Source organism: Vipera berus (genome assembly GCF_964194415.1).
Source record: "Vipera berus genome assembly, chromosome: 4".
NCBI classification, from domain to species: Eukaryota; Metazoa; Chordata; class Lepidosauria; order Squamata; family Viperidae; genus Vipera; species Vipera berus.
In genome coordinates, this window is record NC_138206.1 from 41,648,733 (window position 1) to 41,672,315 (window position 23,583).

The following is a 23,583-nucleotide window of genomic DNA, read 5'->3' on the forward strand; positions in this document are numbered from 1 at the left end:
GTGAGGCGTATGATTGAATTGCCCATCAGTGTGTTGGGTAAATCCGATCCATAAGCTACCTGAATAGACCATTCTAACTGGTACTACTTCTCTGTGGAGGTCAGAAAGTTAAGCTTCATAGCAGCGTGAAAATTATTGAATGGTGACATAAGATAGGTGGAAATGTTATCCGTTTTCAGATTATGAATCAATTTCTCCAAACTAAAAACTAGATTAAGACCATATATATGATTCAGGCTGGAGAATCCCATGTTATCATGATGGCTGTGAACACCCATTCTTGAACCTGCTGCTAAGATACAGAGATTGGGAGTCTTCAGCAGCTATAACTAAGAATCAACACCAGCCTGGATACAAGATTGAGAAGCTTGGGAAATATACTGCCAGGTATCATCATACGCAACAAAAGTGCGTATAGTCAAGGCTATGGTCTTCCCAGTTGCAATGTATGGCAGTGAAAGCTGGACCATAAAAAAGGCTGAGCGCCAAAGAATTGAGGCCTTTGAACTATGGTGCTGGAGAAGACTCCTGCGAGTCCCTTGGACTGCAAGGCGATCAAACCGGTCAGTCCTAGAGGAGATCAACCCCTGACTGCTCTTTAGAAGGCCGGATCCTGAAGCTAAAACTCAAAATACTTTGGCCACCTAATGAGAAGGAAGGACTCACTGGAGAAGAGCCTAATGCTGGGAAAGATTGAGGGCAATAGAAGAAGGGGACGACAGAAAATGAGGTGGCTGGATGGAGTCATTAAAGCAGTAGGCGTGAGCTTAAATGGACTCCAGAAGATGGTAGAGGACAGGAAGGCCTGGAGGAACATTGTCCATAGGGTCGCGATGGGTCGGACATGACTTCACAGCTAACAACAACATCATCATCTTATAATAGTACTGTAGAAGCATGCATATATTTACTAAAAATACGTCCTTTTGGTATTTTAGATCAAATCTTATCAGCACAGGATGGCAGAAGTTGTCCAAGTCATTTGGAGGATGTTTATATTTGCAAATCCTACTCTCGAAATTATACTGTAGGTTATGGTAAAAGGAAAATTACCTCTAGAAGATGAAAGTGAGACAAGGAATTAGGGAAATATATAATATAGTGTTTTCCAATTTGGGGCTACAAAATGCTAACTTCAACCAGCATGGCCTTTTGCAAACCAAGCTAGATTTAGAGAATCAGGGACACGACCTTGAGCAAAATAGAGCAAGAACATTCCCCAAGTCTTGGGAAACAAGATACTATTCAGAAGAGACTTAGGAAGCTCCTATCTGATGAATTGAATATAGTATAAAGGGGAGGAAGGATGAAGCACAACCAAGCTTGCAAGATTTTGGTGGATCACATGGTGGATCACAATTAAGTATAGTTCTAATCTTCCTGTAGAGTCTGTTTCCTGATTTGGTCTGCCTAAAAGGGCTGACAGTAATTGTAGTCATGCAAATAGGGTAGACATTCAAGTTAGACCGTAGAGTTGAACAATTATTTCGGTTCAAGGTCTCGCCATTTAAGTGACAAGATGCATAAAAAAAATATAAAGGATGAAAGACAGCTCTTGTAAATCCTTCATGACAACTTGTAGTTTATGGATCTCTCTAGCTATATTAACAGGCTAGAAGCTGGCGTACTAAATCAATGTGAACCAGGTCTCTCCCTCCTCCCTTTTTTTTCAGTTTTTCTGTAGTGGTTTCACTTATAACAACAATGGGTGAGGTCCCCACGTCTGTCGAAACGAACGTCACCATTCTCATAATTTGAAAAGCACCGAGCGAAGCTGTTGAAATGGACATTTTAAAGGTTTGTCTGTCGCAGGATTACGCGGTAGGGCACAAGAGGTTGGCGAGCGTATCGGCGGGCGAGGCGCAAAGAGTAAGGGAAACCGGTTCGGAAATGGAGTAGCGGGAGGGGTGGGATGGAATATATGGGAAGCAAGTCCGGAATGAAGCGAGGACGACTTCTTTTTTTTTTCCCCTCTTAGAAGGCCATAGCTTTTATTTTATTTTTTTAAAGTTCTGCACATTCCAGTCTGTCTGCCGTTGAGATAAGTGACGCGAACCTTTTTTTTTTCCCTTTTCCTTTCCCCATCCAGGTCTGCTTTATTGAGGCGGGGAACCCCAGGAAGGGAACGCGCGTTCACATTTGTGCTGCACTGCTGCTTTCTGGTTCTTTCGCTCTTTGCGGTAGCAATGATCGATGGGGTTGTCTTTACCTGTGAGTTGGGAAGCCTTGAGGTGTGGGAACCGGGCACGCTTGTGTGCCCGGGTTGGGTGTGGTTTAGGCTGGGAAAGTAGCTCCCCTACCTCGGATGTCTCTCCTATTGAAGGAGCTTTAAAGGCTTGGGAAGTGTTAGCTTGCCTGCCTGCCTGGGGTCCTTCTACGGCAGGGGTCTTCAAACTTGGCCCTTTTATGACTTGTGGACTTCAACTCCCAGAATTCCTCAGCCAGCAAAGCTGGCTGAGGAATTCTGGGAGTTGAAGTCCACAAGTCATAAAAGGGCCAAGTTTGAAGACCCCTGTTCTACGGAGACAACCGGTTACACTTTTAACAGAAAAAAAATCCGCTGCGGGTCTCACAAGCGACTTTTACGCCTTTCGATCGTTTTAACAACGAACGTGCTGCATTTATAGGGTGATTTTTTGAGGAGCTGCAGGAGAAGATCGGCGGCGGGCGAGAGGGATCGCCCAGGCTGCGCGTTTGCTTTAAAAAAGAACGCGATTGGGCGATTGTATCTTTAAAAGGAAGAGGCGGTGGAACGAAAACTACCTTGAAGTATGGGGTTGGTCTATGCTAATTGCAGAGGCGGTGCCGGGATGAATGGAGGGAGGTAAGGGCGGCACAGCTTACAAGGCGAGGAAGGGCCCGTGTATTTTGCTTTAAGGAACCAGTTCGTACCATTACGGGGAAAAAAAAGGGGGGGGAGAGCAGCTCTTTTCCCCCGTCCCCCCTGCTTTGAGACAATACCATTCCCATTGCTGGGAGAAAAGGCCCTATGGGTTGAGGAGCGAAAGTGAGTAAGAAGGGGGGACGTTCCATCGATTGGGTACGGCGGGGGAGTGACGAGAGGCGGTTTCATTCGATGGCGGCGGCGGCGGGGGGGTGGGTGGGTGGAGAAGAGGTAGAGGGGAGATGGGCGGTACCATGTGGAAGAGGAGGAGGGAGACTGACTGGCGGACAATGGAGCCTGTGTGTGTTTATGGGAAGGGAGCGAATTCACCCTCGCCGGGGAGAGTCACAGCGCCGCCCCCTCCTGCCCGGGGGTGAGGGGTGCCCCCTGGCCGGGCCAGGCCAGGCCACCTCCGCCCTTGTTCAGGAGAGCAGCGAGTCTTGAGGAGGAGAAACAAGAGGAGGCTCTGCATGGTGCCAGCTCCCCTGGAAACTGCGGGCCATGGGAGGTGAGAAGGGAGGGGGGGCAACGCGGTGATAATGGGTGTGTGTGTGTGTGTGTGTGTGTGTGTGTGGTGGCGGAGGGGGGGGGAGACTCTGAATAACTGCGGACCTGTTCGGGGGAAAGTTTCAGAGTTCGGGGGGGGGGGCTGGTCAAAAAAAAAAACAACAAAAACCCGGGGCGGGCGGGCGGAAAGCGCGTGGGGGGAATGGAAGAAAGAAGACTCCATAAGGCGGGAGGGGTCGGTGTTAGGTAAAGCGAGGCTGGGGAGGGGGGGTCATGCCGATTACTCTCCCAGAGCGCTGGCTGGGTGGGGGGAAAGGAGAGGAAGGAAGGAAGGAAGGAAAACAGGCTTTGGAGGAGGCCGAAAGGAGAAGGCGTGACCACTGGATGTGAGGGAAGAACAAACGGGCGGGGCGGAGGGGGGGGGTTTGAACGTTAATCCTGGGAAAGGGGTGTGTGTGTGTGTATGTGGGGGGGTGTTGTCTGTGATTTGAGTTTGTGTTATGTTTAGGAGACTGGAAGGGGATTTGGGTAGTTAAAAGGCGGCGGTGGGGATACAAAAGGTGGGTGGGTGTGGGGGGGGGAGGGGATTATTGGTGGAAAAGTGCAAGAAACTAAGCATACCTGAAAGTGTGCCTGGAGAACTGGAGATGAGGATCCTTTCTGCCTTCCCCTTCTTCAGTATCATTGGACGAGGTGATTTGTGGTTACGGGATAATAGGGAATGAAGAGCATCTAATTCATGGTTTGGAGGGGATGAGCTCCATAATGTCTGTGGTGTGGAGAGGAAGGCTTGTTTTAAGCTGCAGTCAGCTAGCTGTAAACCGGTTGGAAGAATGAAAAAAAATATAGTAGTCTATGAATGTGTTTTTGAGTTGTATGGGTAAGGATGAAAATGCTGGATTTAATTGATGCCACTGTATTGATTTCTTAGGAAAGCAAATTCTTTTTGTTTCCCTAGTGCAGGTCAGAGTATTGGCATAAAAGGAGGCATACATACAGCGAATAGTCAGAATGGTGCTAAAGAGAGTAATCTATTTCAATGTATTTATTAGGTTTATATCTACCTTTTTCATTCAAGGGCCCAAGCTGCCATGTAGAGCAGTCCTTACTCTTATTTTTCCCCATAACAACCATGTGGCTGGCCTAGGAGAGTCATCGGTCAAAAGTCATCTGGTTAGACTGGCTGAAAGTACACTAGAACCTGGGTCTCCCCTGGAAGATTGGCATGTTGCCAATTCATTACTCAATAGTCATTAATATCTATTATAAATGATAAATAGATTGCATAAATCTTTACATGTGTAGATATATTGTAGATTTGGATGTAATGTTTATTTCTGCAATTAATGCGCTAATACTACATCACAGTTGCTTTCAAGGTAATATGCTCATTCCTGCAGTAACAAGTTTTGTGAAAGACAAAATTGCTCCTAAGTTTTGTCCTGTAAGCCATCACTTTATTATAGAGTTACCTAGTTTTAGTGCTTAATTATGTAGAAGAGATTTCATATAAAATAGTGTAGGTTTTTTACTTGGCTATTCTGAATACGATATACTCTACATGGATGGTATAAAATGGAAGGAATAAAATATGAATGCAATTTTGATTTTTTTTGAAGTGTTGGATACTTCAAAATAATCAAATTTTACATAGATTGGCCAGCGTAATTTGTCATGTAACTTAGGTGTAAAGTCAAAGTCAGCTATGTTACATTTATTCTGTACTGATACAAACAGAATAAGATCACAGATTGAGCATGTTAGGACACTGACACCTTCATGAAACCAGTGACATTTTTGCAGCCAAAGTCTGGAAAGTCATAATCCAGAAGGATATTTGGATCAGCTTCTATGACCTAAGAACAATAGATATTGATGGGGGTGGGGAGAGAGAAAAGCCAATACTGATTCTCCTTTTTTCTCCTTTTTTCTTAGCTGAAGATCATTGCATCTACATTAAAATATAGGAATGATGATTAAGCATACATGTCAGTATGATCACTGTGAATTTCATTTCATACAATACCCCATCATGTAGTCTACTAAGTACACAGATTTTTATACATGTTATGCTTATGAAAACTGAAGTCACTGTAGAGATATTTTGTCTAAGAAAGTTGCTCAGTTGACTAAAGAGATTCTGATAAACTATGGAAGTAGACCTGACAAGGACTGCTCAAATTCATATCTCCTGGCTGTGGTAGTTTATGGGGAAGCAAAAATTACAAATGGAGATTTTACAAACTCACTGTCTGCTTTTATGTAGTCTGCTGATTCATGGATCAGGCATTAGGATGGTCCCAGGTCATATTTTGGTCACTTTAATGAAGTTGTGACAAATTATAGTGTGGGAATGTACAACTTATTGGAACATCTGCAATAGGTGTACACACTGAAACTAGAAAACCATTAGATTTGTAGAGAGATTTGGCATATATGTATTAATATACTTTTAGTTCGATTTCATAATTCATTTTTGATTTTTTGATGACTTTTTGAAATACAGTTCCTAATATACCATGAAGAAACCAAGTTTGGATCTTGACAACATGCTTCAAACTGAGTGCAAGTTTAAAATGCCTTGTTCCCCCTGGAGCTGAGAAAGGAAGCATTTCTAGAAACTCTGCAGTGCAAGAACAATTCATTGTCACCTCTTTACTTCTCCCTCTTGAAGAAGGGACTAACTTTGTGGTCTGCAACATTTATTAATTTAGAAAATTCATATCTTACTTTTCAGCTGAAGAAGCTTGCCAGTTGGCTTATGAGATAGATTACAAATTTATGCAATGTTACAATATAAAATTGGTAGTTATTAACAAAAACAGCAACACTAAACCATGTATATATTTATGGAGTGGGGGAAACTGACAGATGATACACGGCTATTGTGGTAATTAACCTGAAAATTAAGTGAGGAAGTCAGCTGAGGTCTAAAGGACCAGTATTCTAAAATGTTGAAATTGCAACTAAAAAGAACCTCCCCTGTATTTAAGACACATAATCCTCTAGATGAGGGATACGGTATGCAACTGCTGTCAATTATTATTGAAAACTTTATGCAAACAGATTAAAGGATGATGATTGCCAAACAGATTTATGAAGAACCATCAGGGTAATTATGGCACTTTATGTCTAGAAACAAGAGACAATTAGTGTGTTACATTGTGAATTTGAGTTGATGTAAGGCCTTCCACTGTTTGCAAGGCCAGTTTTTGAACAGGTAGGATCACTATAAATTGGAGTTGAAGCAAAAACATGTCACTGTGGTCAAAGTATTTATGAGGCATATCGATAATTGCAAGAGGTCCAGGATGCAATAATGCACAGAGTAATGGGTGCCCATAGGTTTACTCATTTAAACCTTTATTGTACAAATTGCACTGGCTCTAGATTTCTTCCAGCTGTGATTCAAAGTGCTAGTTATCACATTTAAAGTCTTACATGGCACAGGACCTGGTTATTTAGACTACCTTAAGAATATATGTCTGTTCCACTAGATCAGATAAGGTGGGCATGCTCCAGATCCCTTCCCTTGAATCTTGTCATCTACTGTGGTGGGACCTCAGAAGCATGTCTTCTGTGGCTTCCCCTTACTTGTGTAACACCCTGCTACTGGTGATTTCACCTGCACCCACTTCTAGCCTTTTGGAAAACTGTTAAGACCCAAGACCTAGCTTTTTACTGAGGTGTTGGGATTGTATAGGGAACAAGTATGGAATGAGAGCAGACAAACTTGTTGGGGTGTATCCCAACGGAAACAATTACTGCAAAGGGTTTTGGTTTATTGTTTCATTGCTTTTATTGCTTTAACTTTGTTTTATTTATTGATTTTACTATTATTGTGAGCTGCCCAGAGTTGTTTAATATGGGTGGCCACATAAATCTGAGAAACAAACAAACAAAACAATGGAGATACCTTTTCTCTTTTCAGCTCTTCAGCCAGAAGAATATGGTATTTATCTTATTAATTTCAAGGCATGGGAGACTGGAATCTTAAAACGTGTTAATTTCTAAAAAGCACTTGAGCTTATGTAAATTTGTAAATCCCTGAGTGATCCTTATCTCTTATCTTAAGAAATGGAAGTAAATCCAATAATAGCAACTGCTGAACTCAAACTTTTGCAAGAATTTTATTCCAGATAGTTAGCAGAACAATTGTTTCAGCATAAAAGCCACATGGAATATTAACAATATGTTAAAGAGACTATAATCAGTCTCTTTGTATATAATTTGCAGGATATTTGAGAGAAAAGATGAATATTGGCTGTGCTTCCCTTTTCTTCAAAGGAAGAGGAAGTTGGAGAAGGTTGGATAATTTGAATGAGGAAAATAAAGCTGATTTATTTAGTTTCATAAAAGAGCAAATTCATTTGTGAATCACAATTACAATTACTTGAATGGAATGAGATGGGTAGATTGCGTAAGAAGGAAGGAGGACTAGGCCCTATCTCCTTCTGCCACCCCAGTTCACAAAAAATACTGATTTCCAATTTCCTGTTCTTATATATTTATTGGTAAGATAGTTTCAATATAATGTCTGTAATCTAGGTACTGGATGAAATAGTCATTAAGGTTAATTTTGCCGTTATGACTCAATGAAGCCAACTGTTTGTGAATTGCTGGGTACTTATCACTGAGAGAAGATTGAGTTCATGAAGAAGCAGAATTACTTGATACCACTTTTTTTTCACCCTGTGACTTATTTGAGAAATTTTCTTCCATTGAAGGGCTTAGAATTGCACAACATCCTGAGTAAATAGGATTTGCTTGTTTGTGACTTATTGGGGGAACCTGGCTATGAACAACAGCTTAAGACTAGTGAATATAGGCAAATACATTTTTTTTAGCCAACCACAAATTTGCATATTGTTGTGATTACAGCTTGCATAGCTAGAATTTTCTTCCAAGGACAGATTAAAGATAACCTCCTGATGGGCTGATCTTGATTATATCAGCCCTAGCCAGCATGGCTAGTGACAAGAAATTGTAGGTATTATAGGAGAAAACATTTAGATAACATTAGATTGCCTGTTGCTGGAGTAGGGATTATGTTAATGAACTACCTCCTGGCTGTTTTATTGATTGCTCAGCTAAATATACGAAGGATTCCATGTCTAACACCATTGTACTCTGAACTACATGGTTTTACGTTACTACTAAAATCCCAGTGTATTGTATTTTAAATATGTTGTCCTACCATTCATATCTGTTATAATCTTGTAATCCTTGTCATCTGAAGATCTGTAGCCCTTTAACTGCCATATTTGAAACCAAAGAGGTAGTAACTAGTTGTTGGAAGAGAGCTTTTTATTGGCAGGTTCCAATTAACGAAGCAGCCTTCCTGAAAATCTTAATCCAATACAAGTTTTTAATATTATTTTCATGGGCTACACACACAGCAAGCATGCTGTTATTTTTTTCTTACAAAAAAATACCAGTGGAGGTCCTGTACATGTTTGTTACTCAGAAGGAAAACCTGGAACAATAATAAATTACTCTTATCTTTCTTTTGTGAAGAACTGACCAGACCTAGAATCTGCTTAGCATCAGCAATTTGGTTGTGTCCTGAGCTTTCAGATCAGCTTTCTGAGTAAGAGGTCATATTTCATTGAATGAGAAGAAAGTTCAGTAATTATTTTGAGTTATAGTGGAAACAGACACTATTAATACTATGGGCTTTCACTTTATGTTTAGGATTTTTATAGACAACCTATGTTATTGCTTTGGTCACTTTCTGGAAAAAAGCTGACACAAGTCAAGATAGTTAAAAATCTGATGAAAAAGGCGCAGAATAATTCTGAGTTACCTCCTTCAAAAACTGGTGACCACCTATTTGATTTTATATAGAGGTCTGACCAGGGGATGACCATAGTAGATTTGAAGGAGGCAGTGCGAGACAGAGGGGCATGGAAAGTGTTTATCCATGGAGTGGCTGAGGATTGGACATGACTGAATTACTGACAACAATGACGAGAGGTCTGAATGATATAGAAATGATATAGAAAGTTTTCTCATCAAATATGGTTTATATATGAATAAAGGCAGTGGCAATAGCAATGAAAATCTAAATTCTTTGCTAAAACTACATTTGTATAACAAGTAAAATCTCTTCAAATCCTACAACTTACACTTTTCACAAAATTACGTAGATCATGGCTAACCTTGGTACCATGCTGTAGAAACTATCTTCATATTTCCTTGGTCTTCTGAATTTAGACTTAGTGGATGAACCTTTTTTAATATTTCCTGAAAGTGCTGGTAAGGTACTTGGAGAAATCTGAAACATTGCTGAAAAAAATAGATTATTTAATGTTAACTTTCAATTCTGTGTAAGTGGTGTGCAGTATTTGTTTGTTTGAATTTATTAGCTGTTGGATCCAAAGTGGGGAAAGGAGACTTTATATCCAGTGTGGGTATTCTTTCCTCATTGTTGGCCATATATTTTTTTCCTGGATTCAGTGGGCTAATGCCTCCTTAAGTAACACCAGCTGCCTGCAATTAGTGCAGGTTCGCGTCCCACCAGGCTCAAGGTTGACTCAGCCTTCCATCCTTCTGAGGTAGGTAAAATGAGGACCCAGATTGTTGGGGGCAATAAGCTGACTTTGTAATAATGCCGCTTGGGGGCCCCCAAAGCCCTAATAAGCAGGCATATACATAGAATGAAGCTATTGCTAAGCACATTGATTTGTGCTTTAGATTGTAAGCTGCCCTGAGTCTTCGGAGAAGGGTGGGATATAAATGGGATTTAAAAAAAAATGAAATGGCAGTAGGGTGTAGCTATTTGACATCCTATTTTTTTTTAAAATTCCATTTATATCCCGCCCTTCTCCGAAGACTCAGGGCGGCTTACAAGCTTAGCAGTAGCCTTCATTCTATGTATATGCCTGCTTATTAGGGCTTTCACACACCCCCAAGCGGCATTATTACAAAGTCAGCTTAATTGCCCCCAACAATCTGGGTCCTCATTTTACCTACCTCGGAAGGATGGAAGGCTGAGTCAACCTTGAGCCTGGTGGGATGCGAACCTGCACTAATTGCAGGCAGCTGGTGTTACTTAAGGAGGCATTAGCCCACTGCTCCACCAAGGCTATTGCCAATACCTTAACTCAAAAATTTTTCTAAGTCTATGAGTGGAGGTGGGGGGGAAGAAACACTGCTTATTGAAGGAATAGGTGACAGTAAATGATTTCCAAACTAGATCCAAGGCACCTTGCTCTTTTTTTTTAAAGGAATCTGAATATTCCACACTACTACTAAAGATGGCTTCTGGATTTTCAGGTAGAGTTGTAGCCTCTAGTAATGTTCATAAGCATCCATACTTTTGTATTTATTTTACTTATTCACACAGGAATTTTCTGATTAAATTATTAGAATGTTTGTCCAATTATTAATGAAAGTTTATTCTATTTATAAACTGCCTGACTCCAGAATGACTGTGGGTGGCTTACCCTTAAAGTAGGAGAACAGAGAAGCTAAGGAATAAACTACAAAACAACCCTGGGCTCTACAAAACAGATTTTAAAGACTTGTTGAACACCATTAGATAAAGAGCTAAATGGATTCGGGAGACATCATTTCAGGTGGCAAGTGCTCACAACAATGAAAGGAGATTTCCTGATCATGATAGATGGTCTTGCTGGATCGGGGCGACCAAAGTGCACCAATTTTCTCTGATCTTACCAAACAAGCAGGAGATGGATGGTCCATCAAATAGTCTGGCTGTATGCCATAAAAGTTGCTGCAAATAGTTCATCAGTTTTACTATGATTTAAACATGTTAATATTTATACATTTAGTAAGCATTTGCTGTAAAGCCTAAGTGTTTGGTGTCTACTTTCTTCCCTGTATGACTTTGAAATATGTCAGCAAGATTGTATTTCATGCATAATCCTTGATAGATTAAGGATTAGCAATAATCTTTTATTTGCAAAAGTTCCAGTGTCAGTTGCATTGGTTGCCCACTTGTGAAATATTATTTATTTATTTATTTATTTATTTAATTAATTTGTATACCGCCCTTTTCCCGAAGGACTCAGGGCGGTGAATATTATTGTTAGATTGACCTTATAAGAAATATACTTAAAAGAGAAATACTGAAGTTACTTTGGGGCATGGAATTATGGCGTGTCTTCATGCCTGGGATTAGAAAAGACACATTGAAAGCTCTAGTGTACTGTGTCTATGAGGGGGAATATGAATAATATTCATGATTAGACAAAATGTTATCACCCTCAGCTAATTTATGTCATGCTGTTTATGTGCTACTATAAAGAGTTCAAGGATAAATATCTGAATATGTTTTCACTGCCTTTTTCATTGTGTTAAGGAAGATTAGCCTGGGAAATGTTATCATCTGTTGAACTCAGGGTTGAGTAAGGAGTTAAGCCTCTGACTGCTTAATTTACTGTCTGACCAAACTCATTGTCTTTAAGAAGGGAATATTGTTATTCTACAACATGTGTTAAATTTTTAGAATATTTTACCTATCTCTGAAGTCAATGCCAGTTCCATTCTGAACTTCAGTTGTTCAGAATTTACTACGTTCAAAGTAATTTCTCTTAAAAATAGGTCTGGAAATATACATATAGTTTCCTGGTTTCCCATAAGATGAGAGGGAATGCCCAGTGAGAAAGCAATTGATTATATTGTGATGGATTCCAGGCAGGCGGAATAAACAAAAGGTTACATTTAAGGCAAGAAGTGAAAGCAATAAGACTCCCCTCTCCTCCTTGGGCATGGCAGAATCCAGGGGAGGGTGAGATTTGGGTTTTGCACAGAAGAGATAGTTAGAAATGAAAGATAAATGGATTCTGACATCCTGTCCCCTTTAAAAATAGGAGAGAGCCACCTGTAGAGGAAACAAAAATATAGATGATAGCCTGGTTTGGTGGGATATTCTGTATGAAACCTCTTTAGCAACTCAGATGCTCTGATGTGACTTTTGTGGACCCACTCGTTTTCTGAGGATCAAAAAAATCAAAAATGCTGTTTTAAACTCTTCAAATTTGTTATGAAGGGAAAAATCCATTTCTTTTCATACACGTGAAAAACTAACCAAATTACTTTTCTTAAATCTGTTCAAATTGATCTTAATAAACCTTTTTAAAACATAAAACAACAAGCAAAGTGTGCTGCTTTAGAAGACTTTGTATCCGTTGTTCCTAGACTTGTAAACAACCAAGAAACCAATCAAACCCCCCTACATTGGTCCATCTTTTTCCTCATAGACTACTGAATTCTGGAATTTGTCAGATGAACTATCCAAAGAAATCCAGAACTGATGCTGTAACTTGTCTAATACTCTGATCATGGTAAGAGCACTTTTTCCCCCCAGTATATTGTTCATTAGCATGTTAACGCTATGAGTAGTATGTCATTATATATTAGATTGATAGTTTATCTTTCATTAGTTGCTCAAGCAGCTTTTCCTCACCCTGTTTTTCCATTTGGCAATAATCTTGTGACAAAGCTTGAGTTGACAGAGAGTGACTGGCTCAGAATCACTGAATGATTTTTAACTGCTGCTCTCTATTCCTAGTCTAATACCTTACCCATTATAGCTTGCAAATCCCTAGATAGTATCAAAAATAGTTGAACTATGCGTTTTGTTGGTCTTTTTGTTAACAGAGTTGTATTATGTTCACTGGTGGAGAGCATGCATTACACATAAGAAGTATCAGAAATACATTGTAAAACAGAAGAAAAAGATGTAAAAGTTCTGTTAACCTGAAGGATTGGAAAGTCTCTCTTAGAAGTAATTGGTTATACTATCAGTGTTGTGATTGGTGTAACAGTTTTTTGAAATGATATAATAAAACTGTTTTGCCTTACGGTCTTAAATTGTAAGGCAGATTTTTCTAACTTGATACCCACCAGCTATTTTGGGATTATAACTTGGAAACTACTGCCTGGTTGAGAATTTTGAGAATTACAATCCTCACACATTTTAAGCCTTCTGTGTTTGGAAAAGGTGTTCTAAGACAGAGGTCCCCAACCCCTGGTCCATGGACCGGCACTGGGCTATACGGCATGCCAGAAACCGGTCTGCGCAAACAAGCAAAGCCCCAACCGTAGGATGCAGGCAGTACACGAAACCACACCCCCTCCCGTCCGCAGAAAAACCTTTCTCCACGGAACCGGTCCCTGGTGCCCAAAAGGTTGAAGACCTCTGTTCTAAGAGTATGAAAAAATTGTAACACTATATCAATATAGGTAGTTATCTCTGCTACAGAAGTATGTGTGTGTGAGATAAAGAGTTTTTAAATTGTGATTTACATACAAGTACATAACAATGTTTTTAATATTTCTTATTTTAATACCAAATGACATATCTAAGAATACTCAAGAGTGCATCAAATGTTTCAAATTTAAAATATTTCTGGTTTCAAGCAGGTTATTCTAATTGTATTGGAAGTGTTTTAACACTGTTTTGACTTCGAAATATGTTTGGAGTTTGAAAGAGGATTGTTTTTAGCTTGGGATACTTCTGAAATGTTTGGAACAGCACAGAACATTTCAGATCCAAACAGAAGGAAGCATTTCAAACATTGAAGAGAGATATTTTAATTCAAATGTTTCAAATTCAAAATGTTTTGTGCTCCAGCCCAAAATACTGTCACACCTTTCAGTAACTCATTCTAAGTATTATCTATTTCAATCGAGCCATTTCTCATGGTGAACATTTCATAAGTTCTGAAATAAAGTTTAATAAAGTCATGAATTAAGGCAATCTTCAATTATTTAAAAGACTAAAATGGCTTCAGATCAAGTTAGGATTAATTCATAGACTAAGAAATCTATTGGTTCCAGATCAGTAGTGGCCAGACATTCTGATTTGCATGTAAAGCATGCTACAGCATTTAACTTAGAAGTAAGTGATGTTGCATTCAGCTGTTATTCATGCAGCATGTAGTGAGTATTAGAAGTTGTTGCACTAGTCCTCAAAGCTAATTTCCCACCCACCAGATTAAGTTTCTCAGTATACATATAGATATTGTCAGAGTCTCCAGAATTCTTGACTGGAAAAGTATATAAAATTTCATGCCATTTATATATTTCTGAATACACCACTCATATCACTAGTTCTCTTCTTTATTGTACAAACTTTGGAAAACATTTAGGATTAGGATAATTATAATTTGGTAATGATAAAAGAAGGGCAAGAACACTCCTAAATTCAGGCCAGAAAAATACCATGATTGTGGACTGAAAGGCAGCTACTCTCCCCTCAATAAATTAATTAGAAGGGACTTGAAATGATAATTTCCCCCATCTCTATCTGAAACTTATTGTTTAAAAACTTGTTTCTAAATAGGGCAGGCTTATAACCTGAAAATTATGTATTTCCAAACACAGTCTTGTTCAAAGATATCTGCAAATGTATTTAAGGATTAGATGGCAGTAGCAGAAGTTAATGTGAAAAGTGCACATGGCTCAATCTGTGGTTGCAAAAGTACTGCTTGATTAATAAAAGTTCTATTTTTTCACTAAAGAAATTATTAAATCTCTAATGATTTGACCACATTTCATAACTGAGTTTCAATATTTTATTAAAAAATCCAAACGTAGTCAAAGATATTTTCTTTAGCAAATATTTTGCTTATTAATATCACCCATGATATTAGTTCTATGGGTTTTCATCTTTGGTATTAATTTAATCTTTGGTATTTATATAATATTAATTCAAAATTTGGCCCTCCAGATAGGAAATAGGAATTCTATCAAATAACACTTGTTCATATATAGCTTGGGTGAATTTTGTAGTGGTCTCCATTTTCCTTTTCCAATATCTGTACATTGTATAAATGACATACAAAATAAAACTGATACATATGTTGCATCTAAACATATTTTTGTATGAAAATTGGTTCCCTATTCCCTAAGACAGTTCTTCTGTCGTATTTTTTGTTGTCAGCCATGCTGATGAAGTGTATCCAATTCCCAACAATCCAGACAACGACAACAAATAAGTTAGTAAGTAAATTAGTGAGCTGGGAATTGGTTATATTGGTATATCGGTAGGGTTTCAATTATAGCTTCCCAAATAATTGCTGCATAAACCATGTGTGAAGTCCTTCGTCTTTGATACTAACTTAGTTTGGTATGGGAAGCTCTTGAATGCATCTCTAGCATTATCATGTTGTGGTGAGACTAGTGAAAATAACTGAAATTACAATAAAAAACTTTTCATGTACATTTGCAAGCTTTTTAATAAGACAGTATTTGGAATAATAGTAAATTTATATCTTTTCTCATCTTAATTATTTTAATTTCAATTTTTCACCTTCAAAGAGATCTTGAATGGTCAGCAAGTCATCTTTAATTACTATGATTAATTATTTTTTGTTTCTGACCTTTTTATTGTACCTTTAGCATTTGCTGCAGTATCTTATACTCTTAATTCATTTAATTTATTTAACATTATATGCTATTGGTAGTTTTACTAGTGTTCAAGTATAATAAATGAATCTTAACGTTTTTTCCCCTGAAGGTGACTTACTCTGATCTTTAGATTTCTTCCAGTTATTGGTCTAAATTTATCTTTCTAGTTCCTTTTCTCCCCCTTTTTAATGATTGGAACAGAATTTATTATCCTCAAGTATTCTTTATTTCACTCAGGAAGCTGATGTTATGATACTTTTCTTTTTATTTTGAACAAAATAAATATTTTGTAAATTCTTTTTACTCATAAAAAATAGTCTTTGTCTTTCTAGTATTATTGCTGTAGTTTTAGGTTAATCTTTGTATTGATCTGAGTCTGGAATTGGTTTGGAGGCAAATGGTGCCAAAGGTCACTCAAATAAATATTCTGACTTTAGTGACTTCAGATTTAAAGGCAGAATGTTGCTTCCAAATGTATGACAACTTTCAAATAACACCTACTGTACTGGCAAGTCCTTAATGCAGTTCCATATTTTCCCAAGATCCAATCACAGATATAAGAACTTTATGCTATATGTATATTTATATCTGTGTACATATTGAAGTATTTTTGACTATGAAACTTCATAACCCTACTTGTCTCCGTTTCCAATTCTTGCGTGCCTTTCGTTTTTCAGATTTTCACTAAGTATTTTGTGCAGTTTCATTGCATTTTTCCCCTATTTTACATTTTTACTTCATCAAATTGCTTGTAGTTGTGCTTTTAGTATCTGTCTTTCTAAAAACTCTTGCCCATCTTCAATTCCATTTTTCATTATCTTCTCCATCGTGGAAAATTACTTACCACTACTCTATTAAAGTTTGCATTATTGAAGTCGAAGATGCACATTCGACTATACTTTCTTAAAATCAAGAATTCCAGAATTAAATGGTTATTTATTTATTTTTTTTACAAAAGTTGCTGGCAGTTTCACTTTTGGGGAAGACTCATGTTTGTTAGGGATAATCTCCCAACAATGTTTAGGTAATTAAAATGCCCGGTTATCTCTATTTCATAGCTCTTTGGAAACTCAGTTTCAAAATGGCACTTTTTTATTCTGCAGAATCTCTCATTTTGATATAATTTGAATAGGTTCTCACATTGTTATTTTAATAAGACAGTTACTAAGCAACAAACTGTGGTTTATAAAACACTCTACTTGGACTTCACAGAAAAAATAAATAAAACCATTGTGGCTTAGTGGTAACTTGATCAAAATTTGCTGGCATGCTGTGGCCCGGTACCAGTCCATGAACCAGGGGTTGTGGACCCCTGCCCTAAGGCACAATGTGGCAAGCAGCCTCAGAGCTGCACAGTTCTGGGGTTGCTTGCTATCTCTCAAGGCAGTGCAAGGCCGCCAAAAGAGCAGAGCTCCCTCCCTCCCTCTCTCTCTCTCTCTCTCTCTCTCTCTCTCTCTCTCTCTCTCTCTCTGTGTGTGTGTGTGTGTGTGTGTGTGTGTGTGGAATAGGCAGTTGGGAGGAGTTGAATGGGGAGGCAGAACGTTACCTTAGAACAGGGATGGGCAATTTATTTTCCCAAGGGGTCACATGGGAAACTGGGAATGTAAGTCTGTATCTTTAAAAAAAAGTTATTTTAAAATAGATAACTTTCAAGTTTGGAATACACGAGTGCAAAACGTTTATTATTCATACTTAGTTGTTTTAGTTTTTTTTGAATTGAGGTCTGTGCTGATGATCAGCTAAAATATACTGCTGCAATCTAGCTTGCTTTTTTTGTGTTTTACCATACCAACTGAGTAGAAAATAACTGCAGTGTGCTTTAAATAAGAATGTAGCAATTTTCTCCTTGCTAGCAATATTAATATGCTTCATTAATGGAATGGCTTTCATGGGCAGATCCACTCTGTAATTTGTGATTGTGAAAAGCCACCAAGACAGTATCTTACAAATCTCAATGTCTATTATGTAATCAGCTTAAATCCAGAATTGATGATCCTTTGGGATTTCTATGGATAAGACACGATCCCATTTTGTAAGTAAGCATTCATGTGGATGCAAATATAGAAAGTATTTTGGGATATATTAGTGAGCCTGTAAGACCTGACATTCCCAGTGTCCCTCCTTTGTGTGGCCAACTGTCAGATTTTTATACATTTATTGTAAAAAATTGAAAAGGTTATTTAAACATGTTCAATTTGTATAGCTTCAAAAGAGCCATATTTAGGAGTTCCACCTTATAAAAATGTGTGATTTCACAAATCCAGCAAATGCGTTTAGCTGAACGATCTTATAGAACTCTTTTCAGATCTTCATATGGAAAGGATATCCGGTATTGTCACAACACTAAGGGATGGAGACTAACTTTTATCATCACATAACCTCCATCTCTCAGTGTTGTGGCAATACCTGATATCGTTTCCATATGGAGATCTGAAAAGAATTCTACAACATCTCTTATAAGTTACACTCAGACATTTGCCCTGATCCAAAATTTCCATTCAATACTGTGCTCTGATAAAGTAATGAGAATGCCCGGAGGAATTCTTCAACTATCCTTAAGTTCTTTAATACAAGAGATGTGTTATACTCAAATTATTCAAAACCAAACCAATAGTACAGTTTTTTTTATGGCGTCCAGGTGGGCGCCTTTTCAATTTTCTACCATTAGAACTTGTACAATCCAAATTTCTAAGATCAACCTGACAGGTCCCAAAATGTGTCTTTAGCGCTGTCTTGCAATTAGAGACAGGACTGATGAAAATGGAGGCAAGACTATGGATGGTCATACTTAACTATTTGCTCAGGCTATTTTTTGCCCCACTTGGCTTTGCTGCATTGACACTGAGAGATGATTGTTAATTTACATGGAAACAGACAGTGGCATCTAAGAGGTCATCCTTGAGCTTCTTTCGAAGTCTTCTACTCCGGATGGGTATAATCATGCCAAAGCACTCATTAAATGGAATGTAGCAGACACAAAGCACCAAGTGGATCTAGTCAGGATCCCAATCTTTTTACATACTTAATTCTGATGCAGTGTCATGCCTTCTTTTCTCAGTTTTCCTTGAAGGCCAATACAGGAAGATTCCTTATCCAGAAAGACAGTGCCCCATGACTCTGGACACAAAGAAACAATACAACATGGCGTCCTCCTATGCCTGCACTACAGACACATTCATACAAGCCTCATTGCACCATTACTGCATAAATACACAAGCCACACAGGAGAATTGTATACATCCCTATTTCTTTCATATACTAATCCTTCCATAACATACAGTGTTACCAGTTCTGCACAGTGGCACTTAACATTCATCAGATGATGACCTGTGCCATAAACTAGGCTTAATTAGCATCTAGTTTGCCATAATTGTATGCTCTCCTATATCTGATGCTCCTACCTCTTTTTTTAGATTTTTTTAGACTCTTGTTTTTATATATCCCTTCTTTTTTTTTACTAGATCTAGTTTTTCATACAGTATTTTTTGGACTTTGATGAATTTTCTATGCTTTTTAATTGAAAGTACTCTATCTTCATTATGCAAGTCTACGGCCATAATAAAGATTTCATATCTGTAGAATGTGAGGTAATTAGATAAATTATCTAGGTATTTAGTGTTAAAAGCTAGATGATTTTTATTTTTATTTTATTTAAGACATTTATAGATGATGGACATTCTCTTTGCCTAGTTCCAAATACTGGCAGTCAACATTACAAGGTATTTATACTATAACACTAGCTGTGTGAGCTTCAGAACTAAATGCTCCAGTGACATAATTTCCTAAGTAAAGTAGGAAATGTGGTATTTGTCAGGTTCCAGGTCCCATAGGGCTCTAATAATATCATTTTTACTTTACAAAATGCCAGCTTTTCATTATATTTTTTTAAAGTATCTCTAGAATAATTCTTTTAAATTTATTTACAAGAATGCTTATGGGTTCTTCATCAGGTACACAGGCATTTTTAGAAAGTAAAATTAGTGGGTATTGGTAATTCAGTGTTTTGGGGGAAAAAGCCAGAACAAGCTGAGATGATAAAAGACATCATAGATAATAAAGATAATGGGACAGACTGGTCTCACCAATTTGTCTATTCACTCCCCCCCTCCTTTTCACATTTTATATGTCCCCAACTCTGGTTTTCTAAATCTCAATCACATTCTGTATTTCTACTTGGTGTTTGAATCAGGACCGTCTAGCATTGTGCTGTGTATATTTGTTGCTGAAATAAAGATGGTTTGTTTGGCTATCGCAAATTATCTTTTTGGAATGTGATTGTTTTGTCTTCAAATGTGTATTATTTGGAGTTCATCCCTATTTAATATTTTAAGTTTTAATTTAATTTTGTTAAGTTTCTCAATCCAATCAGTATGCGTGTCAAAAAGATCCTTTATATTATTGCTTTTTTTCTTTTATTCCTCCCTTTTTTAATTGAATGAGATGTTTTGTTTTTAGAACACAAGATAACTGTATTCTTTGTTCTTTCTTAACATGCCTACAAGTTTGTTTGGGTTTTTTTAATTGCAGGATGGATAATTTGTCAAGTAATGCATCTTACTGTTACATTGTTTCCAAGGTTATATTAAGATATTTTTTTACTGTGTATTTTTACTGTGTATTCTTTTTGTCTCATTTCAGAGAATCTTTATATATATGCAGAGGGATTCTGAACCCTTCTCCTGGTTGATCAGCACAATGTCGTGACACTGGAGTTTTGGTGAGCTTCTTTGAACTAAGGGAAGTGATTGAAAGAATGGCAGAAACACCAAGTCCAACTAGTATACTTAAATATTTATTGTGTTAAAGTAGAAGAATATTGAACAAGAATATAATTCTTACTTTTATTGTCACTTCAGCCCAGTGTCTCTAGGAGTTACGCAGAATACAACAACAATTACATTAGAGGGACTTAGTTTTATAGGTAGGAAAGCTGTAAAAGGTAAAGGTAAAGGTTCCCCCGCACACGCGTGCTAGTCGTTTCCGACTCTAGGGGCCGGTGCTCATCTCCGTTTCAAAGCCGAAGAGCCAGCGTTTGTCTGAGGACATCTCCGTGGTCATGTGGCCGGCATGACTAGACGCCAAAGGCGCACGGAACGCTGTTACCTTCCCACCGTAGTGGTCCCTATTTTTCTACTTGCATTTTTTACATGCTTTCAAATTGCTAGGTTGGCAGAAGCTGGGACGGGTAACAGGCGCTCACTCTGTTACGCGGCACTCGGGATTCGATCCGCCAAACTGCCGACCTTCTGATCGACAAGCTCAGCGTCTAAACCCACTGAAATGGGAAATGGTGCCCTATATTATGCTTTGGTTAGCATTTCTAATAATTGTCACTGTTGTCTGCATCATAATCTTTATAACCTGTTTTTGATTTTTGATTGTCTTGTTCCTGAGTGATAACACATTCCAGTGGCAATGTAACAAAGCATATAATAAATATGGGCAGAGCATATCCAGGGGAAAAAACTGTATATGCCCATTTGGACTTGATAATCTTGATACTTTGTGTTCTAAATAATCTTTACTAGTCTAATTAATTATAGGAGAAGGACTGGCAAAGCCAGAGAGAGGAATTAAAAGAGGGCTTAGTTTAGATTTGTTACCTAGCCATAAGCCAATTAAGAACCTTGAATGGCCTTGATCCTTATCTAACTCTAACCAGGTGCTGATCATTAGTTGGGAAGATTCCTGGGCATAGGCTTTTAGAATCAAATCAGTTAATAACGTTCATAGGTGGACCTGACTTTTCATGCCTTACATTGGTGGATATTAATGTATTTTGCCAAATATATTGAGTGAAAGAAATGTGAGAGCATATCTGGCCTTGGAAAAAGAAATAGTCCTCATTGAACAACCACTTGTTCAGTGACTGTTTGAAGTTACAATAGTGGCAAACAAGGAGTTTTACAATAGGCCCTCGTACTTGTAGCCTTTGCAGTATTCCTGTGGTCTTCTGATTGTCATTTGCGATCTTCACTGTTGGCTTTCAACAAGCAAAATCAAATGAAAAGCTGTAGGAGGAGATAGCAAATGACCATCACAAACCTGTAGGATTGCCACAACTGTCATTGTAACTTGATGTGGTCATGTGACTTCTGCTTTACAACCAGATTGCTTAGCTGCTAATCCCACTGACCGTAGTTAAGCAAGTGTTAGCTATCTGTATGTCATTTAATTTAAAGCATTTCTATACACCGAAAATGAGATTGCATATCTTGTACTGTCTTAAACAATAGAAATAAATGGTCCTAACTTACATTTCTTTTCTCATACTGTAATCAACAGCTGAATCCTAATGCTTTACCTACATTCTATATGATGATTCTTTGTCTAATATGGAGGGGATAAGGGATAGGTTTATGAAGAATGATACTCGGAAGCATTAGAAGGAAGAACAATGTGCTGAGAACTACTACAATCATGATATGAAGTTTCTGTGCTGCCTTGTAGTAGTAGTAGTAGTAATAACAACAACAACAACAACAACAACAGTGTTACAAAGTATAACAAAATTCAGTATTAATGATTAACGGTCATGAAACAAATATTTATATCTAGCATGTTCTCACAGAGATGTTTTAAGTTGTTACTTTGATAAGAATGAATCATGCCTCCCTAAATATTATTTAAGATATGTGATTCTTGATTGCATGTACAAACATGCCAAATTGGTATTGGAATAAACTTTTTTTTCTTAAATCATATATTTAATTAATGTTATATTGGGTACAAATATGCACTGTTGGGAGACCTGAAAGAACAAGTTAGGGACAATCATCATGTATGAAGTTGAAAGTGACTTGATGGCACAAAATCATCATCATGTGTGTAGATGTGAGATGTGTAGGTGTGTGTGTATGTATGTAATCTGAAGGGACAAACACCAGTATCTATTTAGTAATTATAATGACAATAATGCAGTAGCAATATCTGTCTCAAAATCTGCTCAAATATTATTATCATGCATAGTGTGTCTAAATTTCTGTGCTAGCTTACAAAATTTGGTGCTGCAACTCTAAACTTGGCAATTTCAGTCAAAACTGTACACATTTGGAACTATAACAGAGAAATTAGTACTATGGTTAAGGCTGGTTTTGATTATTAAGAAGCAATTAGGAAGTGTCCCTACACAGGTTCTCCCTTTCTCTTCCTCTTTTACCATGTAAGTTTTTCTAAAGTAATGAGTACCTCTTTTGAGGTAATATGGTCCAATTTTAAATCTTGTAAACCAGTCTTCCAGATGTGTTGGAACTCCCGTGTCCTGTCTCAGGACACATGCTCACAAACATGCAGAGAATTGCAAACTTTGCTAGGAGGTTTTCAAGTAAACAAAGTGACAAAGGACGTGTGTGCAAATGTGCTTGCGTGCGCGCGCGCACACACAGAAAAAATCAGGTCGCCTGAAGTCCAACAAGCTCTCCTTGAGAGAGAGTCCAAATCCAAAACAGCAGGCACAAGAGTGATTGGGCCAAGTCCAAGAGTCCTAATGTTGTAGCAGAGTCATCAGCCAGTTCAGCTCCAGAATCATGATGGCAGAATTTCAAGTTGAGAGGCCACAGAGCCTGAGTTAATATTGCCAATGGAGAAGTTTGAGCTCACTGTTGTTTTTACAAAACCGGTGTTGCTTATTTGGAAAGGCAAAGTTCCTTTCTTCAGAAGAAACGGGCCATCATCTTTGCACAGCAACACTTGTATTTAGAGAGGCTGCCTGCTCAAGACGCCTCACCTTCTGAGACTAATGGAGCTGGTTAGTGAGTGGTGTAGCCTCCTGTGCCTGCAGCCGCTCAGGTAGCAGTTTGTCTGGCAATGCT

The 23,583-nt window shown here is 38.1% G+C and overlaps 1 protein-coding gene across 4 annotated transcripts in view; it reads left to right on the top strand.

Moving 5' to 3' along the window:
- The window catches only part of BCL9 (BCL9 transcription coactivator), a 129,179-nt gene that overhangs the window by 78,203 nt on the left and 27,393 nt on the right, over positions 1-23,583 (top strand). Inside the window, exons 1-3 of one of the 4 annotated variants that reach the window (XM_081327190.1) lie at positions 3,189-3,392; positions 12,619-12,702; positions 20,411-20,489. The gene's annotated coding sequence lies outside the window, so the exon portion shown is untranslated. Of the gene's footprint in view, positions 1-3,188; positions 3,393-12,618; positions 12,703-17,745; positions 17,805-20,410; positions 20,490-23,583 lie in introns of those variants that run through there. The other 3 variants (XM_081327193.1, XM_081327191.1, XM_081327192.1) reach the window with 3 other exon arrangements.